General features: G+C 42.4%; 1 protein-coding gene across 7 annotated transcripts in view; it reads left to right on the forward strand.

The window, feature by feature from the left end:
* Nucleotides 1-15,677, forward strand: part of LOC134337338 (beta-1,3-galactosyl-O-glycosyl-glycoprotein beta-1,6-N-acetylglucosaminyltransferase-like) — a 117,727-nt gene that overhangs the window by 52,565 nt on the left and 49,485 nt on the right. For 5 of the 7 annotated variants that reach the window (XR_010015967.1, XR_010015966.1, XM_063032257.1 and 2 more), the window contains exon 3: nt 9,707-9,916. The exons of 1 other annotated variant lie outside the window; for it this stretch is intronic. The gene's annotated coding sequence lies outside the window, so the exon portion shown is untranslated. Of the gene's footprint in view, nt 1-8,256; nt 8,426-9,706; nt 9,917-15,677 lie in introns of all 7 variants that reach the window. One more of the 7 variants, XM_063032256.1, reaches the window with a different exon arrangement.

Genomic DNA, 15,677 nt, shown 5'->3' on the forward strand with positions numbered 1-15,677 from the left:
ATTGCCAGATCCATCATCCTCCCGCTGTCCTCGCTAGGCAATGCCTTGGCACGCAGTATAGCATAGACTCAACCACTGCTCTCATATACTCACGATTTTCTTGGACAATCTTTGCATGTCCTTTGTCAAGCATATTTCCCAATCTTGAACCATCTTGTTTTCTCAATCTGAATTCGGTCCATGCATCCATAGCAAACTTATGAGCTGCACTTACATGATGGGTTTTGAAAGCTGTTGTAGCTTTCCGCCAGTTGCGGTAACCAGTGACAGTGAAGGTAGACTCAGAATGGAACCCATGTCCTCCACACAGGAAATAACTGCATGCGAAGCAGAACATAGTATCTTTCGTGATTGAATATTCCAGCCAGTCAAACAAGCCACGAATAAAACTCCTTTGCTGATTGCCAAACTGTTGCGAGCAGCGAAGGGTACTTTTTCAATGCTGGCCGACAGGGTCATTCCTCAGGCTGCTGGGTAACATCGCTAATAGTATTCCCACTGGCACTAAGAGCAGCTTCATCCACGTTCTCTTCCGAATCCCACTCCAGTTCTTGTTCCTCTACTTCACCCTCACACTCCTTCGGTGAACTACTGTCATCTTCATCCCCACTTACTTCTTTCTGCATTTCACTTTCAATTACAACAGGCTCAGGATGAGACACCACTGATTCCTTGGATGAGGTCATTTTCTCACTAAAACTCTATCCATTTTTCACGCCGGCCAAAATAATGCACGTGCCAGGCCCATGCTAGCTTGTAAAAGCACAATGTGTGTGTGTGTGTGTGTGTGTGGCATCCGTTAGTCTCACAAGACCACGGATCTGCGCCTGGATGTATACTATCAATCTCTCCAGTGAGTGAGAGTGAGTGACATCACCACCTTAAGTGATCTTAGATCAGCTTAACTGACCTGAGGACAGCAACGGCAAGACATTGACAATGAACGAATAAGCAGAAGTGTAGAGTGGACAAATTTCAGTTAATTTTTTGGTGGTGCTATGGTGGTGCTGTTGTAATTTCTGCTGGTGCTATAGCACCAGCTAGCACCAACTTAGTGCCGCCCCGGCTAGCCAACAGGACTCTGGTGAAACAGTATTGGCCAATCCTATGTACAGTGGATACAATGGATTGCAGAAGCATTGATGAACTCCAACCAAACCATCGACTTCAGAGGGTGATAGAGATGGAAGTCCATTGATGGCCTATGCTCCACTGGGAGCTAAAGGCCCAAGCAAGTAATTCAGAAAAGGTTAAGGAAAATGGAACATTAATGACAGAAAGTAAAGAGTGCAAATCAGTAGCTGTCTCAATGAATTGAGCTCAAAGCTGACATTTGAAGTCGTAACACACACAGAATGCTGGAGGAACTCAGCAGGCCAGGCAGCATCTATGGAAAAGAGTACAGTCAACGTTTTGAGCCAAGACTCTTCATCAGGACTGGAGAAAAAAAGCTGAGGAGTCGAGTTAAATGGAGGGGGGGGGTCGCGGTTGGAGGGAAGAAGAAACAGAAAGTGATAAGTGAAACCGGGAGGGGGACGGGAAAATAAAGAGCTGGGAAGTTGATTGATGAAAGAGATACTGGGCTGGAGAAGGGGGAATCTAATAGGAGAGCACAGAAGTCCATGGAAGAAAAGAAAGGGAAAGGATAGGAGCACCAGAGTGGGGCAGTGGGCAAGCAAGGAGATAAGGTGAGAGAGGGAAATGGGAATGGGGAATAGTGAAGGGGGTCATTACCAGAAGTTTGAAAAATCCATATTCATGCCATCAAGTTGGAGGCTACCCAGATGGAATACTGTATAAGGTGTTGTTTGTCTAACCTGAGTGTGGCCTTACTGCAATAGTAGAGGAAGCCATGGATAGACATGTCGGAATGGGAATGAGAAGTGAAATTAAAATAGGTTGCCACTGGGAGATCCCGCTTTTTCTGATGGACAGAGCCTAGGTGCTTGACAAAGCAGTCTCCCAATCTACATCGGGTCTCTTCTCACCGATATACCGGGAGCATCGGACACAGTGTATGACCCCAAAAGACTCACAGGGGAAGTGTCACTCCACCTGGAAGGACTGTTTGGGACCCTGATTGGTAGTGAGGGAGGAGGTGTAAAGGCAGTAGCAAGGATAAATGGATGGATATGTGTATAAAAGATGTTCAACTTTATTTGGAAACAAGGGAGAAAGAAACAATGTGAAAAATCTCGTAGCACATAAATATAGCACTTGTTTATAGACAGTGTTCACGGGCAGCTGTGTTTGAAAAAGACAGTTTGACCTCTTCTGTCTGTTCCAATTTGAGTTCCTCTGGGAATACAGTTGTTGAGAGATATAGAAATTTCTCCTGGTCCTTGCCTTCCCACCTCCCCTCCTCATATGAAGTTAGCATGGGATATTTTTAAGTTTCCTACCCGAGTTACTTGCGAGCCCAGTCAGCCAGGGGCCGAATTTCTAGGCTGATGCACCTGTGCAAAGCTGGCAAATGGGAAAGGAAAAGTGGACATGTGACATTCTGCTGACGAGCTTATGCTACCATCATGATTTTAATGCTGGACGTGATATTGGGCACAAAAGCTAAAATGAAAATCATCCCCCTGCATTTGATCCTTTATCTTGCTGTCAATTATAGCATTTTTCTGGTGTTCGCTATGTCATTCTGCCTTAGCATTTTGTTATAATTCTATCAAATCCTCAATTAAACAACCAACTGCTACTGGTTTTTGTAATTGTTTAAATTTGCTGCTCAACAGCTTCCACTGGGCAATTTTCCACAGGGCATCACCAGCAGTTTCCCCTTCACAGCCAGGATGACTGACAAACTTCTCATATTGTGGCCAATGCCCATTTCTGGACCTATCCCCTCCAATCAAAGTGATCCTAGTCCTTTGGACTTGCAAAATTTCCTGAATTCTTCAGCCTGGGTCTGTAACCACTAACTACCCAGTCCCAGATCTCTCTGTACCTCACCCCCGTGGTCCACCCCGAGTCTCCCGCTAAACAAAGAGATTTATCCTCGAGCCCCTAACAGGGACGCCAATTCAGTTACAAGAATCGCCCTTTGTGATAATGGTCAATGAGGCACACAGAATCTCTATTTACCAACAAGTAACTTTTATTATTTCAACTAAAAATCATCTGGGTTCACACTCTATCTACCTGTGTGCACCCTACTAGAACCCCTGACACTCCATGAACAGTCAATGAACAGAAGAGGTATTACCCAGGAAAGGAGTCTGTGCTGGGCACATATTCCTCATGGTCCCAATCTCCACGCGTCTGTGGGGTCCTCCTTATACGCGATGGTTGGTCTCTGGCTGCTGGAGAGTTATCACCTCTGCATATTTGAAGTTCCTGAGTCTTATACTGTTGCTCATCAATTGAACTGTTGGATCTCCATCCCATTGGCTCAAGGTCACCTGACCTACCTGGGTCACCAACGTTGTTTCATGGCTCTGCCCACCCCAGCCTTGTGTATTTGTGCCCTCACACTCTGACTGGTCCAAATCAGTTAAGTGAGGCAACCCAGACAGAGTCTAATGAGATTACAGATTGCTTGTTTGGTAGGTCTGGCATTTTACTTAACAAGTAGCTACTTCTTTGAGAATGGGTCTCAGATTTATTGCTCTGATGAGATTAGTCCCAGAGTCCATTCTCTTTGCATAAGAAAAATCTACTTGTTTGATAATGGTCTCAGGTTTAGCAACTCATTACCTAAGCTTCCCGTGTCGACATTCAGTTGCTCTGATAAGATTATCCAAGATCAAGAAACAGTGCAGAGTCCACAAAATTGGGGGGTGGAGGGAACAAAGACAATTGGCTTGTCTGCTTCCCCTATCGTTGATCAGACTGTAGTTTCTTCTGGCCAACAGTGCTTTGACTTCAACTTCCCTAATATTGTTTCAAAACCTCTTTAGTGCAAAAGGTTTAGATGGAAAGCAAGTTGTTAGGTGTGTCCAGAAAAGATTCCTGACACAGTAGGTAGAAAAGGCCTACTAGAGGAGAGGCCATATTAGATTTGGTGCTAGGCAATATTCCAGGTCAGGGGTCAAACCTCTTGGTGTGTGAGCATTTCAGAGACAGGGACCACATCTCCCCTGATCTTTACCATGGCATTGGACAGGAATAGGAGCAGATGGTATAGGAAAGCATTTAATAGGGAATTATGATGCTATCCGGCAGGAAATTGGGAGCATAAATTGGGAACGGATGTACACAGGAAAATGCACAATGGAAATGTGGATTTTTTTTTTTAGGGAGAACCTGCATAGGGTTCTGGATAGTTTTGTCCCATTGAGTTAGGAAAAGGATAGTGGGATGAAGGAAACATGGTTGACAAGAAATGTGGAACTTCTTTTCAAGAGGAAGAAAGAAGGATTAGGAACCAAAGACCAGACAGAGCTCCAGAGAGGTAGCCAGGAGGGAAACGAAGAATAGACTTAGGAGAGCTAGAAGGGGGCATGAGAAGGTCTTGGTAAGTAGGATTAAGGAACCCCTAAGGCATTTGACACATATGTGAAGAACCAGAGGATGACTAGAATGAGGACAGGGCCAATCATGGATACAAGAGGAAATATGTGCCTGGAATCAGAGGAGGTAGGTAGAAATCAGGGAAAATGGCATAATTCTTGGAAATGTGGAGGAACAGAACGGTCTTGGGGTCGACATCTAGAGATCCCTTAAATTTGCCACACAAGTTGATAGGTTAGTTAAAAAGGATTATGGTGTGTTGGCTTCATTAGTTGGGGATTGCATTCAAGAGCAGCGAGGTAATGTTGCCCTGGCTAGACCACACTGAGAATATTGTGCACAGTTCCGGTTGCCTCATTATAGGAAGGATGTAAAAGCTTTATAGAGAGGGCAGAAGAAATTTACCAGGAATCTTATGAGGAAAAGTTAAGTGTGCCAGGGCCTTTCTCTTTACAGTGAAGGAAGATGAAAGGTGACATTATAGAGGTGTACAAGATGGTCAGAGGCATAGATCGAGTGGATAGCCAAAGAAATTTTCCCAGGGTGGAAATGGCTAACACAGGAGGTATAATTTCAAAGTGATTTGAGGGAAGTATGGGGGGAGGGGTGGCAGAGGTAAATTTTTACACAGAGGGCTACGGGAGTAGGCAGTTTAAATGGTTCAGCATGGACTAGATGGGCTGAAGGGCCTGTTTCTGAGCTGTACTTTTCTATGACTCTATGAGTTGTAGGGACCTTGAAAGTGAGTGTATAGGTTGTATTCAGTGATCAGTTCAGTGCTGAGGTGAGTGAAGTTATCCATGCTGATTCAGGAGCCTGATGGTTGAAGGATAATACATGTTCCTCAACCTGGTGATGTGGGACCTTCTTTAGTCTGTTTTAGCACAGAACATAGAACACCACTGCACAGTACAGGCTCTTCGGCCCACAATGTTGTGCCGATCTTTTAACCTACTCCAAGATCAACCTAACCCTTCCCTTTACATTAACCTCCACTTTTCTATCATCCATTGCTTGCCTGAGAGTTTCTTAAATGCCTTTACTACCACTACTGGCAGGGCATTCCATGCACTCACCACTCTCTGTTACCATAGCCCTCCATACCCCTATTATCCAAGTCCGTATTCAAGCTTCGCATAAACATTGTAATCAAGCTCATATGCACCACTTGTGCTGGCAGCTCGTTCCACACTCTCACAACCCTCTGAGTGAAACAGTTTCCCCTCATGTAACTCTTAAACTTTTCACATTTCGCCTTTAACCCATGACTTCTGGTCATAGTCCCACCAACCTCAGTGGAAAAAGCCTGCTTGCATTTATCCTATCTATACCCCTTATAAATTTGTATACCTCTATCAAATGTCTTCTCAGTCTTCTACCTTCCAAGGAATAAAGTCCTAACCTATTTGAGCTTTCCTTGTAACTCAGGTCCTACAGATCTGGCAACATCCTTGTAACTTTCTTCTGTACTCTTTCAAATTTATTTACATCTTTCCAGTAGGTAGGTGTCCAAACTGCACACAATACTCCAAATTAAGCCTCACCAATGTCTCATACAACTATCTCCTGTACTCAGTACTTTGATTCATGAAAGCCAATATGCCAAAAGCTATCTTTATGAGCCTATCAACCTGTGACACCACTTTCAATAAATTATGAACCTATATTCCCAGATCCCTTTGTTCTACCATACTCTCAGTGCCCTACCATTTGCTATGTAAGACCTACCCTGGTCAGTCCTACTGAAGTGCAACACTTGCATTTGTCTGCATTGAATTCTATCTGCCATTTATAAGTCCATCTTCCCAGCTGGTCCAGATCCCGCTGCAAGCCTTGATAATCTTCCTCACTGTCCACTACACCCCCAATCTTGGTGTCATACACAAATTTGCTGACCTAGTTAACCACATTATATTGTTGATATAGATGACAAACAACAACAGACCCAGCACCGACCCCTGTAGCACTCCACTAGTCACAGGCCTCCAGTTAGAGAGGCAACCATCTGGTCCCACTCTCTGGCATCTCCCACAAAGCCAATGTTTAATCCAATTTACAACCTCATTTTGAATGATGAGCAACTGAACCTTCTTGACCAACCTCTCCTGCGGGACCTTGTCAAATGCCTTGCTAAAGTCCATGTAGAGAAAATCCACTGCCTTGCCCTTATCAACTTTCCTGGTAATTTTCTCAAAAAATCTATAAGATTGGTTAGGTATGACCTACCATGCACAAAGCCATGCTGTCTATCCTTAACATGTCTATGTCTATCCAAACTCTCATATATCCAGTTCTTTAGAATACCTTCCAATAAGTTTCCCACTACTGATGTCAGCCTGACTGGCCTATAATTTCCTGGTTTATTTTTAGAGCCTTTCTTAAACAATGGATCAACATTGGCTATTCTCATGTTCTCAGTGTTATCTATATATCTATCTATCTATCTAGCTAGCTGTTTATTTATTTATTTTAGTACAGTTTGTCTTCTTTTGTACATCGGTTGCTTGTCAGTCTTTGTGTGTAGTTTCCTTGATTCTATTGTATTTCTTTGTTCTGCTGTGAATGCCTGCAAGAAAGGAATCTCGGGGTCATATATGGTGACATACACATCCTTTGATCATAAATTTACTATGAACTTTGAACCTTGATTGATTGCTTTGAGTTCTTCCTCAGGAAGTGTGTCAGTGTCCGGTAAGGAGGATAGGGATGGACTGGTATTCCTACCACATCGCAATGGCCTCTGAACAGCAGCTAGCTACTTGACAACGGAGGGAAAAGTTTCAAGGCTAGCCTCATCTCGTCTCTTTTGGCGTGCTCACGTATACACTTGCCAGTGGAAGTTGTTGAATAATGACTAGCAGCAGCAGCCTATGATCTTCTGCTTCTTCTCTGTGTTTTATGTAACACTCTTGGCCTTCCCTCAGCACTGAGCAGAATCCGGATCTAATGGGGCTCTGTAACACACTCGGCAGCACATGTACTACCCGAATCTTCAAAGGACAATTAGCACGGCCCCTTTGGAAGTAAACAGGACACCAGAAGATACAACATTTCAGAATTCCTTGTAAGGCAATAAAAATTGACTGGAAAATATATTTTACTGAGAGATATAGCATGGTAACAGACCCTTCTAGCCCAATAAACCTGAGCTGCCCAATTATGCCAATGTGACAAGTTAACCTACTAACCCACACATCTTTGGAATGGGAGAGAAAACCAGAGCACCCAGAAAGAACCCATGTGGTCATGGGGAGAAAGAACAAACTCCCTACAGGCAGACAGCAGGAGATATGGACCCAGGTCATCAGTGATGTATTAGCATTAGACTAATAATTATGCTAATATGCTGCCCCTGTGGAGCAGGGTTTGGACATCCTGGTCAGTTTAATTTCCTCCTCTCAGTTCCATTTTTGTCCTGCTTCATAGAACAGGTGCTCCCAATAAATTACAAGTTTTGCATGGAGAACCATCATTAAAGTCAATGATAAATAGCCATAACATTACTTGCACCGCCACGTCACCAGGACATGCACCGGATATCATACAGAGCTCAGATGACCACCAACTGTTTCTCTGTACTTTCTATCTGGCCAATAGAGCTCTCTTGAATCCTCTAACTTCACAAAGTACTCCATCTAGTGGCTCATTTGAGAGTTTGCCGTATTTTTACCAAATAGCTGTAAAACGATTGCTGAACAATGTATGATAATGTATGTTGGATTTCAAACCAGTCCTCAGACTGCCTTTGACTTCTGGATGAAGGTTCTCGAACCAAAACAATTAATTTTTCTCCTCCAGAGGTGCTGCCTCAACCTGCTGAGTTCCTTTAGTACATTGCTCAAGATTTCCAACACTAGCAGAATGTCCTGTATCTCTGTATCTGTTGTTCTGGCTTAGATGATCGTATAATCTTCCTCCAAAACGTATGAATTGATGTTTACTTGGGCCTGAACCAATCCAATGTGAGGTGAGTGCTTTGTTTTAGAAGTGATTCTTTGAGCATTGAGAGATGATAATGACCACACCTCTCCGGTTTATTTAATTAGTGATACAGCGCAGAGTTGGACCTCTTGGCCCTGGCCTTTTGAGCCGGGCTACCCCAGCAACCCCCAACAACCCCGAGTTCACCCTAGCCTAATCACAGGGCAATTTACAATGACAAATTAACGTACCCGGTACATCTTTGGACTGCGGGAGGAAGCCGGATCACCAGGGAAAAAGCCACACATTCCACAGGGATACACACCCCTTACAGATGACACTGGAATAGAATTCCAAACTTCGACGCCCCCAATTGTAACAGAGTCACGCCAACATGGTGCCTGTTATAGTTAAACATGATCACTGACGCTTTCGTAGATCTTGATTTTAATATTGAAAAATATACCCCTCCCTTAATTTTAGCTTCAAAACATGTTCTTTTTTGTTCTTTAACATAGTTTGCCTTCAAACGTCCCCATGTCCAGAAGGTGAAAGAAAGTGCAAATGGATAACTATGGAGGTCAAAGTCAGAGTCAAGGTCGAGTTTTTGTTACGTGCACATGAACATGTAGGTCCAGGTGCAATGTCAAACAGATTTACAGCAGCATCACAGTCACGTAGCATCATATTAATAGCAAGTTAAACATAAATTATGCAATATTTTTACAGGACCGGAACAATTACAGCAAAGAAAATACTATGTCCATTTTAGTGCAAAGTGATCAAAATGGACATGGTGTCGCTAAAGTGTAGTGATTATGATTGTGTGTGTTTTCGTCCATCGTCAGCGTCAATGAGGACCTCAACACCATTTGATGGTGTTGAGACTAGAACCATAGAACATTACAGCACAGAAACAGGCCTTTTGGCCCTTCTTGGCTGTGCCGAACCGTTTTTCTGCCTCGTCCCACTGACCTGCACCTGGACCATATCCCTCCATACACCTCTCATCCATGTACCTGTCCAAGTTTTTCTTAAATGTTAAAAGTGAGCCCGCATTTACTACTTCATCTGTCAGCTCATTCCACACTCCCACCACTCTCTGTGTGAAGAAGCCCCCTCCAATGTTCCTTTTAAACTTTTCCCCCTTCACCCTTAACCCATGTCCTCTGGTTTTTTTCTCCCCCAGCCTCAGTGGAAAAAGCCTGCTTGCGTTCATTCTATCTATACCCACCATAATTTTATATACCTCTATCAAATCTCCCCTCATTCTTCTATGCTCCAGGTAATAAAGTCCTAACTTATTCAACCTTTCTCTGTAACTCAGTTTCTCAAGTCCCGGCAAACCTTCGACCAGAGCGTGATTTGGATTTAAGTGAGGGAGAGCTGCGCAGCATCAGCCTCACTCTCTCCTCTCAGTTCCCATCTGGATCCAGTGGCAAGACAGAGTCGAGACGGCTGGAGATGGGACTAGGCGCAGTGGATGACCAGGACGATTATGATTGTGCCTGTTGGTTCAAGAACCAAATGTTTGAAGGTAAGTAGCTGTTCTAGAAACTGGTGGTGTGGGACTTCAGGCTTCTGTACCTCCTGCCTAATGTACACTTCCTTCCTGAGGCAGTGTCACCTGTAGCTACTGTTGATGGTGGGAAGGGATGTGCCTGTGATATACTGAGCTTAAAATTCTACTTCCTGCAGCGCCTTATGTCCCTGTGTATTCAAACTGCCATACCAGACCATTATGCAATCAGTCAGGAAACTTTCAACAGCACTTCTGTGGAAGTTTTCAGAGAGTTCAGTGACAAGCTGAAGCTCCTTGACCTCCCCGGAAGTGAAGAGGCTGGTGCGCCTTCCATGTGAGTTCATCTATGTGCTTGGCACAGAACAAGTCATCTAATATGTTAATGCTCAGGAATTTAAAACTGTTGACTCTCTACACCATTGATCTCCCAGTGTACACTAAGGAGTGTTCGCCCTCCCTCAGGTTCCTGAAGCCAAAAAGTCAAACAGAAGGGAAAAGCACCACCAGCATTCCTAACTTCTAGACGTTGTATAAAAGTGTGGCTAAACCATTTACAACCAATAATAACTTGAATTGTCAAGCAGATCATTCTAGCCTTCTTCTGGGATCCTCATTATCTCTGAAGCTGATGCGACTTAACTCACGTGAAATCAAGAACTGGATAAGTTGACTGGATACAGAAGAGGTTCTGGTACCTGGTAGCATTGAATTATAGAACAGAAGATTTGAGCTGAAGGATTGACAGCATCTCTAGCCAAGCTCTTCCAATTCAATTACATGGTCAGCATGCACCTGAGAATATCTAATGCTGACTGGATATTTCTTGCTCACTTTGCTGAAGTGTTTCCCTCCAGCAAGGTTTGCAAAGATATCCTCTATCCTGGGCAGAGAGTATTGATCTACTTTCAGTACTGGGTTGATGGTGACCTTAAAGTCACCACAGATCCTGATACACTCATTCCACTTGACTATTGGGACCACTGGCATTGCCCATGGGCTCCACTCAACTTTGAAAAAAATTCCTTCAACCTCCATGCAATTAAGTTCACTGGCTACATTATCACAGATCATATGAGGGACAGGATTTGTTTTGTACAATTTGGGTGTGGTATTTTCATTTAACATTATTTTACCTTTGATATGTCTGAGTTTTCCATTGCCATCCTTGAACACCACTATGGCATCATCTAGTACCTTTCTGAATTTGCTTTCAATTGACTCTATTGCAGGGATGTGGCATGCAAATAGTGGGTGGATCTCCAATCAAGTTGTAGTTGTCCCAGCCAATCATGGCCCAACAATGCTGGCCCTTCTGCTTTTTTTTATCACACTAATGCCCAATGTGGTTTGTTGGTTGTTGCAGTTCACTGCTATGAATGTCATTCTCACAGGAATTATCCTTTCTCAAGTATAAATTCTTATTTGAATATCTGCAGGCTACAGTTTTTGTATCTTTGAAATTTCATTCAAACCTATTTTGTGGAATGAGTGAAACTTCCATGTTAATTAATTTGCCGTTCAGTTCTGGTGTAAGCCATATTGCTTGTCTCTTACTCACTCTTCCTTCAGTTAGTCCTGACGAAGGGTCTCGGCCTGAAACGTCGACTGTACCTCTTCCTATAGATGCTGCTTGGCCTGCTGCGTTCACCAGCAACTTTGATGTATGTTGCTTGAATTTCCAACATCTGCAGAATTCCTGTTGTTTGCTTGTCTCTTGTTAGTTTTCACATTGTTAATCTTCAGGCTACCCAGTCCTGTGTCTCTCTCATCATTTTCAGATATTTCATCGACAGCATGCAGATTTGTGCTCTTTTTGAAACTACAATTTCACTTTTAATCTTTTTCTCTTCCCTGTGCAGTCCATTTGTTTTTGTCTGTCCGATGTGCTCTTTGCATTTGTCCTACTTTGTTACATTTTCTGCAAGTTTCACCTGTAAATCTGCACTGATGTGTGCAAGCATCTCCCTCAAAAGAAACACAATTTATTTGGGCAGATCGGCTTATTTTTAGATGTTACCATTTAGTTCATGCTCACTTTCATTCCTGATAGCAACTCACTTGCATCTCTGGCTGCTGTTTCCATTGATACAGTGATTTCAATTGCTCTTCTAAATGTGAGTTGTGCTTCAGTTACGAGCAGTTTTTGAATGCTTTCTTGTAAGATTTCACAAACTAAACAATCTCTCAGTGGATCATTAACCTCATTACTGACCTGACAATGCTCAACAATTTCTTCAATTCAGCCACATAAGCTGGAATGGACTCCCCTTCCTTTTGATTGCACTTGTGAAACCTGTAGCATTTCTGCAATCAACATTGGATTTGGCTCTAAATGTTCCTGCATTACTTTCCTGATATCCGGCTGGTTTTGTTGGAACAGTCAAACTTCTAAGCAAACTGTATGCTCTTGCACCTATTGAGTGAGTGAGGCCTCCATTGGTCAGAGATGACCATGGATATTGTGTCCTAGCTCTCTAGATATGCAAGCCGGGGCAGCATGATATAGAGAGCAAGCTGTTGCCCATGTAGTACGTTTCCCCTCTCCACGCATCTGATGAACCCAAAGGAATGTCAGAGACCAATACAGTGTGGTACCATCAGTGTCATAGGAGTTGTCAGTCAGCATTGAACTCAATGTAGGACTGCATTAGAGACTCCAGCTCCAGATTTTTTCCTTAGGGTTTACTCTTGAAGCCTTCCCTATCATTGGGTGTATCCACAAGGCAACGTAAGTTTGAGATCGAAGTTTTCTTTCTCCCAGATGAGTCCCGTCTGCCTGAAGCAACTGGTTTTAAGGCATCAGTTATCTTCCTTTTCTCCTTCCCCTATCAGTAAAAACAGTTCCGCGAGGCTTAGAAGCTATGCCACACGTGAAGGCTAGGAGCTGGACTTGATTATCAAAGGCTATTTGAGGCACACGCCATTGGGAGCATTTAATAGGTAGTGGGAGCTTGTCCCCATTACCACCCCTGGCTATAACAACCTTAAGGAACCTATTACACTCAGAAAAACTGGCACTCACTTTTCATTGGCAATTTAATTTGCTTCAAAATACTGCTCACTTTGTTCAGTATACGTTATCCAGTTATCTATTGTGTAATCAAACATGTCTATCTTGCCGATGCAGCCAGCTATTTCTGCTTCTTAATTTTTTAAAAATTATTATTATCACCCAGTACTCATGATCCTGTGAATTCATTCTATTTTCTGCTGTTTTTTAAACTCAACCGTCTTTCTTCCCTTTCAAAGAAAAATACGTACTGCACTTCAACTGGTAGATAATTATCTCAAGTTCCTTTCAAAATTTTCTCATCACCATTTTTATGTTCTGTAACTCCAAAACATAAAACTACTTGAAAGAAAAACACCAGAGCCATGGAGAACACGTGTACATTTAGTTTTACTTCAGCGAGACACACAATTATAATGTGGTTAACAATGACATATGCCATTCATGTACTTTTACATATAACCCATAATTAATTAAGTAAACAACGAAGAATGCTTCATCAAACAATTTTTTTACAATATTACTCAAACATTACTGAAATATTAAATACACAACAAGGAGCCCTGGTAAAATTAATGCCAGTACGATTCAAGGGGAAAACACTGCCTTGGATGGAGCCATCCTTGGCATGAATGAAGATAGTTATGATTGCTGGAAAGGAAATAATCCCGTCTCAGGTTATCACTATTGGTGCCTTCAGTGTCATACATTGGATAAGCTTTTTCCACTGGCCTTGTCAATTATTTTTTCTTCAACGTAAAGCCCGAAATCCAGTGTTTGCTGGACAGTACTTTGTTCTATTTACAGCTCCTCAGAGAGAAACTGGTCCAAGCTCACAGGTAACAAGACACAGCCTAATAAATGTTAAGGTTCACTAATGCCACACAAACACCAGTCAATCATCTCCAACAAGAGAGTTCATCCACCTTCCTTTAACTTTCCACCCTGTATCAACAAGGACTATACCTCCAGAAACTTTTGGGCCATCTTAACTGAACCAGCCACAGACCTTCTCACAAGAACTGGGGTGAGAAATTCAGAAGAAATGACAAGGCTGTGAGAGGCAAGGGAGATTGGCTGGGAAGTTATTGACATCAGGCAGAAGAGAGAGGTATATCACTGTGTGAATACTTGGGTGAGGCAGAAAATTAAAATTGACTGTAGAGATACCTACAATCAGAAAGGGAAAAGCAGAAACCGTATATAAAAAAACAGTTCCATAAACTTACAACATGCTGGAGGAACACAGCAGGTCGAGCAGCATCCGTGGAAACGATCAGTCAATGTTTCAGGCTGGAACCCTTCGTAAGGACTGAAGAGGGAAGGGTGCAGATGCTTTGACACCAGCATCTACAAGTATTTTGTGTTTACGATTTGCTACTCCACTGCAAAGTCTTTTCGAGGTATGCCTACCCTGAAGAAGTTTAAATCTTCCCTTCTCTTCCCTCTTCAGTCCTGATGAAGTGTTCTGGTCCGAAACGTTGAGTGATCATTTCCACGGATGCTGCCCGACCTGCTGAGTTCCTCCAGTGTGTTGTGAGTGTTGCTTTGACCCCAGCATCTGCAGAGTATTTTAAGTTCCATAAAATTATCTGCCTGTAGTTATCACTGAGGTTATAAAACCCAATATCACAAATTAAAGGTTTTGTCTACAGAAAACATCTAACTATGCTCACAGTAACTCAGTTACTGGTTTCAATGTGTCATCTAATCGGTTAGATATACTTTAGTTTTATTTTAAGTGAAAACAAAGAAGGCTGGTAAAAGTTTAAGGATGTGATTGGCTTCACATCCCTGGGGTTTTGTTTCAATCAGTGGTCCACTGTCTAAAACTTCAGTGTTCCACTGAAACCCAATCCACTTGGAGTCCACCTGGCATTTGAAATTCCAAGTAAAGCAGTAAACATGAGATGGATGCTCTCATTATCATTTCCAGGAAATCTAAAATAATTTAATCCAAATTTTGAAGGACGCTTCTGTTCAAAATCAGCCAGGTTATAAAACTCTCCCCTCTCTAATATCTATTCAGATCTCAAAAGAATTAGTTTTTTTTTGGTGTAATTCCCTGAAGATTCAGAGTCGTTATGACAGAACTGCCCTTATGGACTGTGTACTGTAAAAGAGCGTGGGAAATGAGATGCAATTCAATCAAAACAGAAGCTTGCGGTACTCACAGAGTATCAATATAATCTGCTGTATATCAGCACAATAAAATGTTTTCTTCTTGCAACTATCTTTCAATTAATTCTAGCTGTCCTTTGGTAATGTATAACTATCAAAATGTACGCAGCATACAGTCTTTTGTGATTCACTGAATCAGTGGGTTGTTGTTTTGACTGTAACCTCATGTTTCTCTCCAAACCTAGCTGGTGTCAGACTGATTCCCTGTAGTAATTTGAGTTTACTTCCAGCACATACAGTATAATCTCATCAAAATATATTCCTACAGGAGAACTGTCATTAAAAATTTAAGGAATTGAGTGAATTGGCTGAATTTCACGTGTTAACAACAACTTGTTAACAAAGCTCTTTTTACATGGGTACCTATTGAACTCATGTAACCTTGTTGATGTAGGAAAACATCATATTGTAATTTTGCATAGTTCAGGCTAAAAATACCACAACTGGAAAAGTTTGCCACAGAAGCAAATGATTTACTTGCATACCATTTAGTTCTGCAAAGCCGTGGTTTTAGAGAAGCTTCACAGATATTTTGAAGTGAGGTTACTGAAGGAACTTCAGCTCAATTTCTGAAGCACAAGAATG

Source organism: Mobula hypostoma, chromosome 24 (genome assembly GCF_963921235.1).
Source record: "Mobula hypostoma chromosome 24, sMobHyp1.1, whole genome shotgun sequence".
NCBI classification, from domain to species: domain Eukaryota; kingdom Metazoa; phylum Chordata; class Chondrichthyes; order Myliobatiformes; family Myliobatidae; genus Mobula; species Mobula hypostoma.